Source organism: Vicugna pacos, chromosome 3 (genome assembly GCF_048564905.1).
Source record: "Vicugna pacos chromosome 3, VicPac4, whole genome shotgun sequence".
Classification (NCBI taxonomy): Eukaryota; Metazoa; Chordata; class Mammalia; order Artiodactyla; family Camelidae; genus Vicugna; species Vicugna pacos.
The window spans coordinates 49,192,022-49,209,038 of record NC_132989.1 but is presented as its reverse complement, the minus strand read 5'-3'; positions in this window follow the sequence as shown (position 1 = coordinate 49,209,038).

Below are 17,017 nucleotides of genomic sequence, written 5' to 3'. Positions count from 1 at the left end.
ACCATGTAGATTATATTACCTCCTCCTCTTCCTTATCTATAGCTTCCCACTCCAGCTGTGAGAAACCTAGCTCCCACTATCTGCCACCCATTTAATTCTTTATTTCCTGTATACAAATATAGGAGTTTCACACACTACCAAATACCCTAAACCCAGGATCCTTTTGTTCTCCATCTTAGTAAATATCTCCACTATTTATTTAATTGTATTGGACAAGAACCTTGAAGATATCTTGGAATCCACCCCTCCTTCATATCCTTATCTAAATTATTTACAGATTCTATTGACTACTTTCAAATCTAATCCCATTTCCTCACTTCTACCCTGACCATCTTTCACCTGGACCACTGCATTTGCCTGCTAACTGCCTTCTCTGCTTCCATTCTTGCTTCTGTGCCTGCAGGGTATTCTCTACATCAGAGCTACAGTAACCTTAAATAATAATAACAGTGTGTTACATTATGTCATACCTGTGTACCATGGTTATTTCATCTCTTTTAAAATATCTCCCAAAGTGTTTGCCATGGTCTAAAACTCTACATTTTTGTTTCCTAGAAAATTCTTTCCTCTTGCTCTCACTCAGTTTCAGCCTTCCTGGCCTTTTTTTCTTCAAATGTTTCAAGCATGATCTCAGATTAGATGTCTTTGATATTCTCGTGCCCAGTATCCTCCTCACTCCTTCAATCCTTTCTGGCCTCTTTTTAACAAAGACTTCTCAGAGAGGTTTTCTTTGGCCACCTTTCCAAAATACCCCTTCCTCCCTGAGTCTTTACCTCTTACTCTTAATTTTGAGCATAAGAAACTTACCTTGCTTCACGTAATTTGTTACTGTCATATTGTACTATAAGTTTACTTGTTCATATGTTTATGTGTTTATTCTGTCTTCTTCACTGAAGCATCAGCTTTTCATGGCAGAGATTTTTATCTCTTTACACTGTTTTTATCTCTATTTCCAATAATGTTCTTAAGTTCATAGTCAGTGCTAGATAAACTTTTGAGAAATGAATAAATTGAAAAAAATCATCAGTGCTTATGTTAAAGTTTGTCATAAAGTTATGCACCTAACACTCCTTACATTGACCTTGACTAGTGACAAGACTGGCCCCAGTGTTTGCTATAAGGGAGTCTGATGACTACAGTTGGTAGGATCAGAGAATCAGAAGGAGATTATACAGAGGGTTTGTACAATTTCTTTTATCCATCATAAGCAGCATATATTTCTATGATTTAAAAAAAATAACATTCTAAAAAAGTAAAGTGAGATAACAGTTATGCTTGTATCTCTTTGATACCTACTGCTAATTATTTCATATGCTACTGTTTTTTCCTTAACCCTCCCCAACCCCTGTGATAAATTCATTCAGAACCACTAGCTTTTATTAACTTGCGAATTCATAAAGCCTAAAACAACGTCAGCCACATTTCATTGTTAAATAATTGTCTATCGTCATGATGATAATCATCTCTAAAGCAAAAGACGAAGGCTAATCATTCTCTATTTCTTGTTAAACTAAACCGGAGTGATCTTTTTCTTTAAACAAAAAACTCTTATTTTTAGCTTGAGATGCTTCACTGCTTTCTCTTTCCTGTGAAAGAGTATCTTTGTGATTATGAAATGTATCTTTTTTGAAAATTAACTTACATTTAACAGCTCTCTATGCTCTTTTTTTTTTTTTTTTAACCGCTGAAGCTGCATTAATTCGTTCTAGACCATCCCTGTAGTATTGGTACTTAGCTCCGGATGGTGAAAGTAACTTCTTGTGGCCAATACTCTTTGTTTTTCACTCTTGGTTTCTCAGAGTGATTTGGACATAAGCGTGTACAGGGCATTGTTTTTTGTAAATCATCTCTTAATTGGAAGACAGCTTCTAAAAATACAGACGAACTACTCCACACTGTAACAGGAGGATTAGCACAAGAGTGCTGATAATCCACCTGACTTGCTGGCTATTCTTCAGACGCACTACTGAAATAGATCCTGTCTGGAGCGCTCTGTTGAGAGGTCTCCTCAAAGTAATCCTTTTTCCAATGCACTGGATTTTCCTCCTCCAAGGCTGCTGTCAGACTGTGCAAATGCCATTCTTCTGGGTTCAGATTTTTGTTGTATCATGAAGCCATCTCCAGACACTTCTCTGTCACTTTTAAACTTCTGACCTGCAATGGCTGAGCTCATTAACTCTCTCAGTTGTAGATTTAAGCTGCCTCTATGGAACCCAAACCTCTGAAATACAAAGACCAGATCTGACTTCTGCATAATCTCTCCAAAGGAATACTTTTAGATAGTCGTCTTAGGTAATGTTTACAAAAATCTTGTAGAGTAGATAGTATAATAGATGTTTTAAAGAAAACTCCTGCTAATCAGAGATTACAAAGAAGGTGTTCAAAGTCATAGATCTTTTAAGTGGCAAGGTAGCAAGCAAACCCAGATGCCCTATACTCTTTCTAGCACAGCCCATGATGAGGGATTAAATCATTGCATCAATGAACACTGACAATTAACCACAACAAAACTGTGCTTTGCCCTGTAGCTTTTTAAACTTGCCCAAAGGAACCAATTCAGTTTTTCCAATTTTATTAGTTTTGTTCTTCAAAATATTTTAACCTGTTTAAGCTACAGTTATATAAGGAAAGTAAAGAGGGGAAAGGAAATATGTTATGAATTTTAATCAGAAAGTCTGCATGTCTGAATTGTTAAAAGCCAAACACAATCCCATCCCTAGGATTCCCACTAGGGGATTTTCCCTTAAAATTAAGAATGACTTTATAGTGGACGTTAAGTACGCGAGAGCTGATGTAACAATACATTTAAGTGAACTTAACCAAATTCCTATACAAGTTTGATTTCTTCCACATCATGCCTGCCTTCTTGAATGGTCCCATAGAAGCAAAAGGACTGATATTATGTATCCTGAAGAAAGCAGCCAATGACTGATTTTTGCATAAAGAGCCCCAGTCGGCACCTGACCTCATTCCTATGGCAGAAGTCATATGGCAAAGTTCACAGTCAAGAGAGGTGACTGGCTCTGAGAAGCACGTCTTCCAATCTGCCACAGGCACTGAACCCCACTCAAATCCCAGGTCACTCAGTTGTTCTCACGTGTGAAGGATGAGTGTCACACAAAGGTTTAAAGGTCAATGTGAGTATCTCTCTATGTGTGTCTCTCCTGGTTTTGTTACACAGATAGGGGTTCTTACAGGGACATTGTGGTAATAATTTCAGTTAAATCTGTGAAGACTCACTTTCAACATCTTGAGTAGAAGACGCTATATTCTAAAAGATAGAACAGCAAGCCGCAAAGTGTTCACTAACCTCTGGTTTATAATTATGGTAGTGCGACTCATACACGTATTTGTTCTAATTTTTCTATAAAGCACAAAAATATTCCATTCCAATTGCTGGACTTAAAGCTTCTTTCTCTAGTTCTAGGAGAATGCTCAGGTATGTTTTTTCATTCATCTACTTTTTTTCTTATGTGTTGAATTCAATACTATAGGCGAGAGAATTACACTAAATTAAGGAAATTCAACAATAAACAAATTATGTATTCTCTCTGAGCCTTAGTTTCTTCACCTGAAATTTGGCATAATAATAGTATGACCTTAAATGGACGTGGTGAATATTCTAGAATAGTGGCGTGAGGAAACTAATGGATACTCCTCGCAGCACAACAGTCATTTAAGTGGGGAAAATTATTTTTTTAAAAATTTGAAGTCTGTGGAAATTTTCCTAAGGACATGCAGCAAGTAGACATTTATTTATTCAAGAAAATTTGCTAAATTTCATTAAGAATGGCAAGAATCTGCCTCATGTGAGCCATGACCTCCTCCCACATCCTGCACTCCGCCAACTAAATGATAAAAGTTCTATTCTGGGCACTTTACTCCAGGCCGATGGGACCCTGAAGACAGAGGAATTCCTCTCCTGCAAGTGTCTGGTCTAGGGCTACAGCTGTCCAGGAGGGGCAGTCCCTCGACATCTTTTATCCTCCCTAGTCCTGTAAAAAGCGCTGGTAAGGGCAGGCACAACTGAGACCACTGGGTCTCTCTCCCCCCACCCAGCTTCTACTCCTAGGGCTCCAAGAACAGTGAGCCCCGATCACATCCATAACAGCTTGCTGGAATGAAGAATCCCTGCTAGGAAGTGCAAGCCAGGAAGGCCAGAGACTGTCACCATGCTGCTCCCTCTATGCCCACCGCCTCAGTGCCCATCTTAGAGCAGCGGCGCCACTCGGGGAAAAGTGACACACTCCCTGCTAACAGCTTCACTGAAGTAAAGTAGATGTTCTGCCCAGCAGGAGAGGCAGGACATAATGGATAGAAAGATCTATAACTCTGTCTGAGAAAAGTGACAACTTGGAATAAAGCCTGAAGAAGTCCATGCCTAATGGTGTTTACAAAAGAAATTTTTTTAAAAAATGGTGAGCAGTTAATAAGGACTGGTAGCGCTGTTGTTAATGTAGCAACAAGCCAAATGGCAGCACGGCTAGGAAGAGCCAGGGAAACAGGCAGCCCGAAGGCGCCTTTCTGGCATTACATTACTCCCCAGGGAGTACGGAGACTTTTGTTTGTGAGCTGTACTGCACCCACTCAGGAGCCATCAGAGTTCCGACAGCCGGAGGTCAGGAGAGCATGCCCCCAGGCGACTCACAGACCCAACAGCAAAATGCAAGGGGCCCCCCGTCCTGCAGGCCGGGGCCCGCACAGACCGCTCAGCAAACACGCATGAAGGGAAGGTACCACGACCCAGCACAGACCCTGGGGCTTCAGGCTTTAACATAAAGTCGCACCCACTAACAATAGTCTAAACGACTGCTCACACACCTAAGACTTACTCTTCCTTGGGCGCACTCTTAGGGATGCCCAAAGAGACCGTCTCTGAGCCACTAGTCCCTGGCTGAACATAGGGGACATTTTTGTAAGCTCCATGCACTGTGACAACAGCCTACAAGCCACACATACCTCCAACAGTTAAGGGTAAAAACATAACTGCCTAAGGTGGCTTATGTACAGCTATTGATTATTACATAGTTTATATGGACTCTGGGAAACCAGGTTAGGATGAAAACAAGGGGAAAATTTGGAGCAGTGTCATTAGAGGTTGCCACTGAAGGGGAAGTAGACATCAAAGAATTTTCTAACCAAGTCATTAAACAAAGACCAAATAAACAAAAATAAGTCCCCAAAAGAGAAGAGGGGGTTGGTTCAGTATCCAAAAATGCTACAACATATGATCTAAAATGGCAAATTTTCAACAAAATTATGAGATATGCAATGAAACCAGAAAATGTGACCAGTACATAAGGGGAAAAAAAGGCAATAGAAATTAACTTTGAGGGGTGAATTTTTGCCCATACGTTGGACCTGGCAGACAGAAACTGCAAAGCAGCTAGTGTGAATATGTTCAAAGAAGTAAAATAAACCACATTTAAAAAATTAAAAGAAGGTGTAATAATAGTGGCTTATCAATAGGGGCTACAGATAAAGGGACAGACCTTAGACACATGCACTCCAATGTTCACACCAGCACTATTTATAAGACATGGAAACAACCCAAGTGCACATCAAAAGATGACTATTTAAAGTTTAAGAAGATGTGGGATATATGTATATATATACAATGGACTATACATACACACACACACACACACACACACACACACACACAATGGAATATTAGTCGTAAAAAGAATGAAATATTGCCATTTGCAGCAACATGGACAGACTTAGAGATGATCAAACTAAGTGAAGTAAGTCAGGCAAATATATGGTATCACTTATATGTGGTATCTAAAAAAATAATACAAATGAACCTATATAAACAGAAACAGACTTACAGAGAAAATAAACTTACGGTGACTGAAGGGGAAAGGGAGGTAGGAAGGGATAAATTAGGAATATGGAATTAACAGCTACAAACTACGTAAAATAGATAAGCAACAACTGGATAACTGGAAGGAAGACAAAGATCAGTCTTTGACTGCTGTTTAGCTGCTAAAGAACACACTTGCTATAAACCAAAGGAAAAGGAATCATCTTCCAAAAACTTGCTTAACACCAATATTTCAATGATGGGCTTTTTTTTTTAATATGCCAGTATTTACATACTTCAAAGAATGACTTTTAGACTCACTGTAATTTTCCTGCTATCTTAACAAGTGAGGTCTCTCGTCTGAAGGTCAGTCATGCATTCAGCTGAGACAATTGCTCTGAGTTGATCTGTTCCCATTCAGAAGTTTTATATACAAGTATTTGCAGCAGTTGAGGAATCCTGAAATTATTATTTTTTCCTTCATGTTTTTGTTCTTATTGTTACTTACCTCTTTGCTCCATCCTTTTCCAGAACTGCAACATTTTCCTAATTAGTAGCATGTTTTTTAGTACATTTTTAAGGCCTTGCTTCATTATGAAATGAATGAGTGAGTTCTGAGTCGATAGTTAAGATCGAATACCAGACAGGTAAGTCCATCAATATGAAGTAGCTTTAATTGTGCATGAAGTTTCAATCTCCTAGGCAAGTTTCTCACTTTAGTTCTACCTTATAATCTAGGTGAACAAATGGCACAGCAGCGAAGAGAATCATATCCCAAGGATTTCTGCAGTGTATCATCATGATTTCGTTTAGCTGCTAATAGTTAACAGTGATAACAAAAACAACCAAAAATATTCATTGAAAAAATTTTCTGACTTGCTGCGACCCTCTGTACTCACTGGCTTTTAACCGAATTTATATACATCTGACTGTGCCCCATAAAATTTTAGAGTTCCCACTATAATAAATTGGAATTTGTTGTGTTTAATAAAAATATTTCCAGATAGCAACTGTCAGTTAGAAAATTAGATTTAATTTTCCTTTATGAGTAATTAGCTGTTAGCATCTCAGCTCTCTTTATGCATATAATTAACTTTTCTAATCAAATGTAACTTCTTTTGTGTTGAAGATAATACTATGAGCTTTGTCGTCAAATATTACACTTCCTTTTCATGACAGACATAAGTGAAATAAACTGTTTTCGCTATTTCACTCATGGGATTTTTACATGGAAATGAGAAACAAATAGGCAAGGTTGTAAAGAGTTGCTAATGGCAAGGTTTCTTTGTTTGGAAAGGCACTTCATTTCTAAATTTCTGTTTTAAATACGCTATTGAGACTCTGAAATTGCAATCAGGTGTATGAAAAATTGGATGTGAGCAGGCATTTGGATACTCAGCTCTACAGTGTGCCTTCAGGTCACCCTGAGCATCATTTATATCAGTATGATTCAACTCAAGTCCGGCTGGTTGCCCATCTTTCTGGGCGAGAGCTCAGAGATATAGCTACAAGATATCAATGTAGCTATTGAAGAAGTGAAAAAAACTCAGCTACATTACTTAATTTTGCAACATATAATTTTAAAAGGTAATTGAATATCTGACTGAACTTATAAATTTAATTTGTAGGGTGGCATGATCTTTTAAACAGAAATTTAATTAGTGCTTATTTCTCAATTAACTATGAAATTGCTCTTAAATGCTGGTGGTTTTCCTTGAATATTAGTAACCACCACGTGGTCACAAAGAAATATGAGAAATGCTCTATGGGTGCTACATTTGATATTGGAGGAACAGTACATGTGGAAACATCTTTAAAAATGACTGCTTCTTGAAAAAAATCCTATTAATATTGTACGTACAGAAATTGCTCAACTAAGAAAAATCATTGCTGTCTCAAAATAATGATGTGAGAAGGAAAAAGATTACTATTACTACACCAAACCCAGGTATTCTGTCCCTGCCTCATTAAGTAATTATAAATATAATAAGGTACTTTTGCCAGGACCACTACTGGATTATGGCTGTTAGCTCCACGCATATGACATGACAACTATCTGAGGTAGGACAAAAGTTATTTGATTTTATGCTTGTAGTGCTCACAATATACCAATAGGAAAGAATGAAATTTGCTTCGGCTTTCTAACAAATGAATGATTCTTTATGTACCTATTATACATTAACAGGAGAAATCTGGCTTTTAGTACTGATGAGCTAATGTCTTGAATTGTCATGAAGTATTTAGTTCTCATAACAAGAGACTATCTTAGAGGAAACATACATATCACTTTTATACTTAACTCATTTCCACAAATAAAGAAAAGCAATACAAAGTTCAAGGGTGATATTCAATGAAAGGCCTCGCCCTTTCAAATATAATTGCCAGGATGTAATATAGTCATTTAAATTATGTAACTCTGTTAATCTAGTTTTCTTAGCCATTTACTGACAGTGTTCATATTCTCCTAAAGCCAGTTACAGGAATGAGGCACTGCATAGCTGTCAGCTGTGATCTGTTTTTATAAATCGGGCCATGATGTCTTCCCACATCCTGAATGAACTGTATGAAGATTCAGAAAAAGGACAGAGCCAAAATTCTGCTTCTCAGTTGTTTGTTCCTCATACCTAGAACAAAATCCTACACTTGTGTTTACAACGGTTTTGCCTAAAAATGACCTTTAAATTTACTAAATAGTTATTGAGTATCTAGCAGATGCCAAAAATGTTGGAAGCGTAAATAGTATAAAATGGAGTATCTAACTTAGACGAATTTATGGACTTGACTGGGGAGATAACATGTTCACAAAGATACTGCATGGGAGAAAGTTGTGGCCACGTGCTTATTGGAAGGGTAAGTGTTACACTATTCAAATTAGAAATACAGAAGGCTTCCGTGTTTAAGAAAGGACTTATATAAAATTTGAGAGTTCAGTTGAGTTTTTAAGGAAGAGTGAAAGGACTTGATGGATTAAAGAGAATAGTGGTAAGCATTCCAGAATTCAGCACTGAGGCACATCCAAGAAATCAGGATTTCTGGCCTGGGGGGTCTCAGGAAAGGAGTGTCTTGTTGGAGAGTGGTGATAGGTATATTCTATCCAGACAAAGAATAATTTGAAAAGTCAGTTTCAAAAGCTGGATCTTTCCCTCTAATAAATAAGGATTCCTCATCATTTTGATCAGACTGATGACAATGATCGACATCTTTGGGGGCTTTGTTTGGGGAAGTTGACTTCTAGATCAGCAGGTGGACAGATTCTCCAACATAAGGTTATGTGTGTACCAAGAAAGGAAAAGGGACTATCTTCAGGTAGCTATTCGTTCTTCCTTGTGATTTGTTTCCTAATTTTTTTCTCTCTTACACACACACACACACACACACACCCCTACCTAAATCTACACATATGATCTGCTCTTATTTACCTAAATTATTGGAAAGGAACAATGACTAATGAATTCAAAATCTAAAACTTTAGATTTGGCTTTGGAGTGCTTAGTAAAACTTATCAAAACATATTTATTTGACCAATTACTTTTGTTGCACTAACATTATAATGAGTTTATATAACAGGTCTGTCTTACATTGTAGCCTATCAGGCTTTCTGCCATTCTCTGAACACACCGTCTACTCAGCTGCTTCTGCACAATGACCCCTGCCAGTCTCATGCCAGGAATATTAACTTTAACTACTTTTACATGCTTACAATATGCCAGGCATGATGCCAAGCACTTTTTATTGATCAGCTCATCTAGTCTTTACAACAATCCTGTGATGCTGATTTTACAGATAAGGTAACTGAGACCCTGAGAGACCAGTAACTAATTCCATCCCACACTAGGTCAGGAATTCATGGGGGTTTATTCTATATGTTAATCTTCTGCCAGTGACTAGCAGAGTAATGCTAAGCGTTGGTTGATTAAACACATAACTGAAGAGGAAGACATAGGTAATTATACTTACCAGAAAGAGCCAGCATTATGTAAAGTAATATAATACTTACATGGTCAAGATCTGAACTTTAGGGAGTGGAATGATCATGTAAAAGTAGAGATTTAATCAAGTTACGATGCAGTTACTAGTGAAGAAGATCAGAAAGCCCCATCACAAATCATCAACCCCAACACAGAGCCACATTCTGAACTTCATTATCACCTGGGTGTAATTTATTTTTAACATTTTAAACTCTAGTACCACATTTTGTGACCAAAACCTTCAATATTAATAAATGTCATTCTTTTTTAAGTTTATAATCAATCATGATATGCTGTGCTTTTATCCACAACTTTCTCCAAGAAAATATGATCACCTTAATCTAATTTCCTACTCAGACTGGTGATGAGTTGGCCTACCATCTCATTCATAGTCTCAAAATGACAGCCTTGTATCCTTCCTCTGTATTTATCATGCAACCCACAACACTGGTTAAATACTACAATTTTTAATCCATTTTCCTGCACTAAAAAAGTAAATACTTACTTAAAAAAATTGCAGAAATATTTGGAATGGTAGACTGATACAACTCTAATATCATTTTTTTCAATTCTATTTGAGCCATCTACAGTATTTGTCGGTCAGTTTTCAAAAATATATTTGTGGCTTTTCTAATAACCTTGGCAATCTCTGTGGTTCCTCACCAAACTTCCAAACCATTAGTTCTCAGAACCAGTGCAGCCTCTGACTTCCCTTACACAGCAGTGGCCTACGTTTCGCAACTGAACAGTCCATTTACAGATGCTCATTAACCCTTTCTACTTGCGTTTTTCTTACCCACTCCTAAATCCCTGGAATCTACCACATTCTCTGGAATGTCACAACTGATCAGTAGACATTTGCTGAATAAATGAAGAAAATCATTCGACAGCCAATATAAGTGAGGTGGATAATAAAACTGGTCATCAGAAATGGGGATAGAGCTTTAAACCTGAAGATGGCCAAGGCAGTGGCAGTAACAGACCCTGACAAACTGAACATGAATGCCTGAAATAAGGCTGAGGCCGAGCACCGGAAAGAACCATGTCTGAACAATAACTGTAATCACTGAAGTCTTTATATTATGTTTTATGGAGAAACAGCACAATGATAACTTCTTTTGTCTCTAGTTTTGAAGAAATAGGAGAACTTAGCCCATGAGAATAGATATCCTGCAGAGAGATGTGGGGTTATGGGAGTTCAGTTAAAGGTGGTCGCACAGGACAGCTGGCTGCTACTCTCGCCATTCTTTTAGTTAAGTTCACTGGGCACAGAAACTCTGATATTGTATGCCCTTCCTCTTAACTAGAAAAGGATGGCTTGAACAAATTGCAGATATACATTAGCAGTGGATACTGATAGCTATTTTTAAAATTTGTTTTACTGTCTTTATTATGGGAGGAAGATGAAGAGAATTTTAAATATAGACCCATCAATTCTATATTTGATACTACTGGGCACAATTTTCATGTATCTCTTTTAATACCCCTCAATTCTCTATAAGAAAGACATTATCATTATGATGTTTTGAGTAAAAATTGTATGTTCACAGAAGCAGTTTGCTTAAAGCCATTTATTACATGGTAGAACTGGATCTAAAGCCATTCTGGTCTCTCCCATGGTCCTGCAGTGACTAAGGAAAAACCCTGTATCTTCCTTGAGAGGCCTGGATAAAAAGCAGGGTTCAAAAACTTAGTGTGAGAGTGTAGGAGGTATTTAATTTATCACTGTTTAATGCTACGCCATTAAATAATATTTTCTTCTAGATGATAAAAGGGGAAAGAATGAGTTGCTAGTTAGAGTTTAAGGAGAATCGCAACTTTAAAAGCACGTATAGAATTGGGTGGAGGTGTTTTTAGAATTTACCCATATTTTTAACTTCTTTAAGTCCTGGTCCAAATAGTATCTTTTTCTGAGTTTGTTAGCAAACTTTGGTAATCAGTATTTGCTTAAACATTTGTGTTACGGTGTAAATTTATTTTTGAGTTTAAAATTTAGTGAACCGGTAGCTACTGTATTTGTACTAAGGATTCAGATTCTGGCAACAGTTTTACTGTTCATTTCACCCTCTCGCTGCCATTTATTCATTTTCAAAAAGGCAAAGTGCAGTGAAGGTATCACTGATAACCTTAAAGGAAGAACAGCAGAGGAGATGTAACAACAGTATTCTGCAACCTCAGGGAAGTGACGTCTGCTTAATGTTTTTGTTTTATTTTTCCTCAAAGTTTACACCTTGCTACTGATTACATGTACCTCATCAATTTTAAAAAGTAACTTTACTCATTCATACTAGCTCCACCTCTTCCACTATTTTTCCCTTTGATAAATTTAAAAGTATAGCACTTAAGATTAATTCTGTACTTATCCAAGCATTTGACTGTTTTTCCTCATAGCTTGCTTTATCCCAAATCAGACCCAGTGCTAGCAGATACTCATACAGTGGCAAGTACATAATGCTAATTCGTGCCCAGGAGGAAATACCTATTCCAAAAATGAAGCTATTTAATGGCTGTAAACATTACACACTAACTTTAACCACTCATTTTGTCTCCTCTCCAATGAATTAAATAATGGTAAACTATGAGAATTACCTTTAACAAAACCGATCAATTCTGTAAGATCATCGAGCAGCCACTATGTGACAAGGAAAACACTGGAAGCCATTAGTATTTGCAGTCACCTCTCTATTCTGCCTTCTAAGGAGTGAGGTGACTTGGATTTTTGAGGCTATGTTGAGGGATGTGGAAGAAGAACTGGAGACCTGGAGAAGTCCGGAGAGGCTAAACTGTGCAAGTGGAGATAGATGAGAACAAACCCTGAGGAAGGTTAAGAAATGTGAGCAAAAGGTGCAGTAAATCAGGAGCTAGAGAGAAGGTGTTGGGAAAAAAGATGTAGGAGATTCTGAAAGGATGGAACTTTTAGGAAAAGAATGAAATATTTAAAGAAGAGTTTATTACATCTGTTGAGATCAGTGTAATACACTCTCTAGCTTAATTTGTAAATTATGTCATATAAATAACTTAGTGAAGCTTGGCCTTACTTTTCAAGTATTTTGATGATAGAACTTTGTGAGTGTGCATGAGATGTGTGTTTTGTGTATTTAATAATTATATTAATATTAGCCTCTAAAGAGTAATGCAGAAGGCTGGCCGGGCAAGTCCCAGATAATATGTAACATCTGAGTTACAAAGAGAGTGACAATCTAAGAAGACACTTTAGTAGATACACAAACTAACAGAAATCACTACCTGTATTTACATTTATAAATACATCAGGTTGTATAATGAATGTACCTCTAAATCTTCCATTTATTGAAATAAAAGTTTATACTAATTATCCTTTTAATACCCTTTGTGTTCATTAAACAAAGGTAATATTATTGATTTGGTAATGATAAATTGATCTCAGATACTTTTAACCATAAGAGATTACTGCACATTTATTTTCCACCTTTCTGTCTTTCTAGTAATTGGAGGTAGCAGAAATATACATAACTTCAAGGGGAATATCTGAGTCTCTCATTGCTGTGCAAAATACTTTATAAACTTTTAGAGTTTTTCTAACATCTACTGTATATATTACATAAAATGTCTGTAGAATTATTGTTTGTTTAAGCCTCTAAATATCTTTCTTTAACTTTGGCATAAACACGCATATTTAAATGTAATAAAAATGGAAACATTTTATTTTCATGCTAAATAAGAGGAAAATTGATTTGGCTTTTCGGTTATATAAATTAGATAAATTTAACTATACAGCGTCTACCATTCAATGAGTTCTACATTTGTTTTACAAATATTCCTTAAAAACTGTTACCGACTTATCAAATCAAATGTTGAGTACTTCCAGATGATACTGAAACCTCTGCTTGTGAATTTAGTCTACAACGATATACATGACTGTTTTTCACAGTGAAGATTAGAGTGCTTGGCTGAAAATGAAAAGAAATGGAAATCAGGAAGCTTTGGTGGGAGATGACCTTCGCACATGATTTCCGTGCATCGTCACGTATTTTCAGGCCAAGTGGCTCTTCCACTATTAAACAGAATTATGTTTTGGTGTATAACTTAAAATGGTAAAATAGCAACTGAAAGTTTTATATGAGCATCTTTGGCTTAGTGCTCCTGTGATTACGTTGTGTTTCCCTCATTGAGATTGTGTGGGCTTTCAAATTTAAATCTACAAGTATAGTAGTCGCTTGGTATTTAGGCATTTAGCATCAAATTTCAAATATTCATAATCAACCTTCAAGTTGCATGACAAATAGTAATCAGTAATTTTGCTAAAGTACTAATTTAAATCACTCTAAATTAAGGCTTTTATTGACAAAGAAGTTGATGGTCTACCTGGAAAACCATCTCAGGGCTGCTTTGTGCTTCTCGACTTGTCATGTACATATTTTATGCATTTTTGGGGGGGGGGCAGGTTTGAGTTCAAGAAATGGAAATTATACCAAACATTTTAAGCAGAAAGTAATGTAATAGAGTGAATTACTCGTATGTACACACATTAGAAGGACAGAAAGAGTGAACTTTATGTTAGTCCCCAGGAGCCCCAGAACAGAGCCACTAAGGAAGCTGCTGATTCCATCACTGTCAGAGAGGCAGGGAAGCAAGAAACCACCACTAGAACAATTTGGTTCAAGAAGACACCACTATAGCGGCTATCCAGGGAGCGGCCCCATGTGCACAGCCACTGTCTCTCATAACCCAAGAAGCACATGACTGGAGGGCACTTGCAGAAAAAATTTCACGTGTCCACAGTCACATTGCTAGGAGGTAACCCAAATCAGTGCGACAGCATCCGCCTCTTCTATTTGCTTTGATTCTGGTGGAGGCCACCTAATCGTTGAAACCTCATTTGTATTCAGAACCTGAGCTGAAAAGGACTTCAGGGAATATAGATCTCCAACCCCTGTAGTACAGGAAAGCACACCAGGAAGAGATGGGAATGAATGCTGAGAGTTAATTGACAATATTCTACCAAAATGCTGGGATTATATTTAAAAATTTAAGATTTTGTAAAGACCTTGTGGAAAAAAAAGGCATAAAAATGATTTCTCTTGAATGTCAAGGACCTTACACTGTACTTAATGATACACTGTACTTCAGTCCCATTTAAGGGGAAAAAAAGGCAGGGAGGAGATGGACTTGTAGCACTTTAGTGTCAAAAGGGTGTAGCCTTGCAGCAGACCAGAATATTGAAAAGCATTGTAACGTGTGTTTTTAACATCCTGGGCAGTATTCAAGGTGATTTACGGTGACAGGAGAACTTTTATGTGTATTCATGTTTTATCTAATCCTTTACATTTACATTTGTTAACATTTATGTTAAACGTACATCATATATTAGTATATCATATGCATTTATTTAAAAATAGACGTTGATGATATTTACTCGAAAATACTGTAGGAATAGTGATGCGTGATGAAAACAAATTTAGAGACCTGTGGCCTCAAACGACTTTGTTTAGCCATGTCCCTCCCTCACTGACTGTTTCTAGTGACACCTGCATACCTCATACATGTTCTAGGAAAAGTACCAGTTAAAAAGTGTCAACCACGAGAACGAACAAAATTCTGCCATTTGCAGCAATACGGATGGACTTGGAGGGTATTATGCTAAGAGAAATAGATCAGAGAAAGACAAATACTGTATGTCTCACTCATACGTGGAATCTAAAACATATAACAAACTAGTGAATGTAACCAAAAAAGCAGCAGAGTCACAGATCTAGAGAACAAACTAGTGGTTCCCAGTGGCGGTGGGGGTGGGGGCAACATCAGGGTTACCAGGTGTGTGGGAGGTCCAAACTCTTGGGTGTAACACAGGGTCAAATACGTATTGTACGACAGAGGGAAAATAAGCAATTATCTGTCAGTATTTTGTAATAACTATAAATGGAAAGGAACATTTAAAAAATTGTACAAATTTTTTTTTAATTTAAAGAGTTACAAAATTTAAAAATAAAAAAAAAGAATTTTTCAGGCAAGAATTAATATTCATGCCCTATATGATTGGAGCACGGGCTTCGTTCAGCAGGAGGTGCTGCATTTTGTTGCCTTCCTAGTCTGGTAATAACGTCCCTGACATACAGCACTCTGCATGTCCTGTGCCTGAAAAATAGCAGAGGAAGAAAAGGAAGAGGAAAATGCTGTTTGGACCTGCTTCATTTTCACACAAAAGTGACAGGAAAACGCCGTCTCTACTGCCTGATTTCTCAAGCACACTTTCCAGCTCTCAATCAAACAAACAGGAGCTCAGGGGCCATTCAGACCTCCCTGTTCTCTGGCAGATACATACTTGTCCCTTCCTGGCGGAGCTTCACGTATTGTCTGAAATACACAACTAGATGTATAATGGCTTTCTGGCAACCTTGGATTGTTCTCCGGGACCTGGCCACCTACACTGAGCAATAAGGGGACAAAATTGAAGAAGCTTTTTAGCTTTTATAGCTTATTGATTTTTATATTTTCTGATGTATTAGAGCAGTTTTTCAAACGTATCCTCCTTACCTTGATATCTTGAGTGTGGAGAGAGGATTTCACATTTATTAGCTTTGCTTTGGGAAATATATATATATATATATTTTTTTTTTCTCTCTCAGTGTTATCTCAGAGATATAAATGGTTTGGTATAAAAAAATCAATTCTTGGAGTAAAATTCAAAGACTGTGTGCAAGTGTTACCTAAAAAGTCGACGACAAGGAATATACCCTTTCCAACCAGGTAACAAAGATGGCTTTGAAAAGTACAGTTTCTGGACTGTGGTTAAACTCACAGATGTTCAATACTTTTCAAATAGAAAAGTTCTATCATAATGGAGAGCATATAATGTGGTAAATACTTTTTTTATTATCTCTGATCATCCGTGACAGCATTAAAGAAAGAAGTACAGCAAAAACGTCTTCTCCAGTGGGAGTCGTCCTTTTCTCAGTGCTCAGACACTGAGACAAGGTGTAAAGCATTTCATGGTAAAGACTCTTTGAAGTTTTGCCTTTTAAAATAATAGGTGCAAAACAAAATTACTTTGTGGTGCACTAGTTCACTGTCACATACAAAAGAATTAATAGTACCTGTTCTTTTTGTGAGAGTTTATTACTTTATAGAAATGAATTTAACTTGAATATTTTCAGTCTTTTAAAATAGTTTAGAATCAGGCGGAACTTTCCCCTTTTAATTCTTTTGGACAATAAATTCCATAATGTATCAATAGCTTTTAAAAACTTCACTCAGTCAAAAT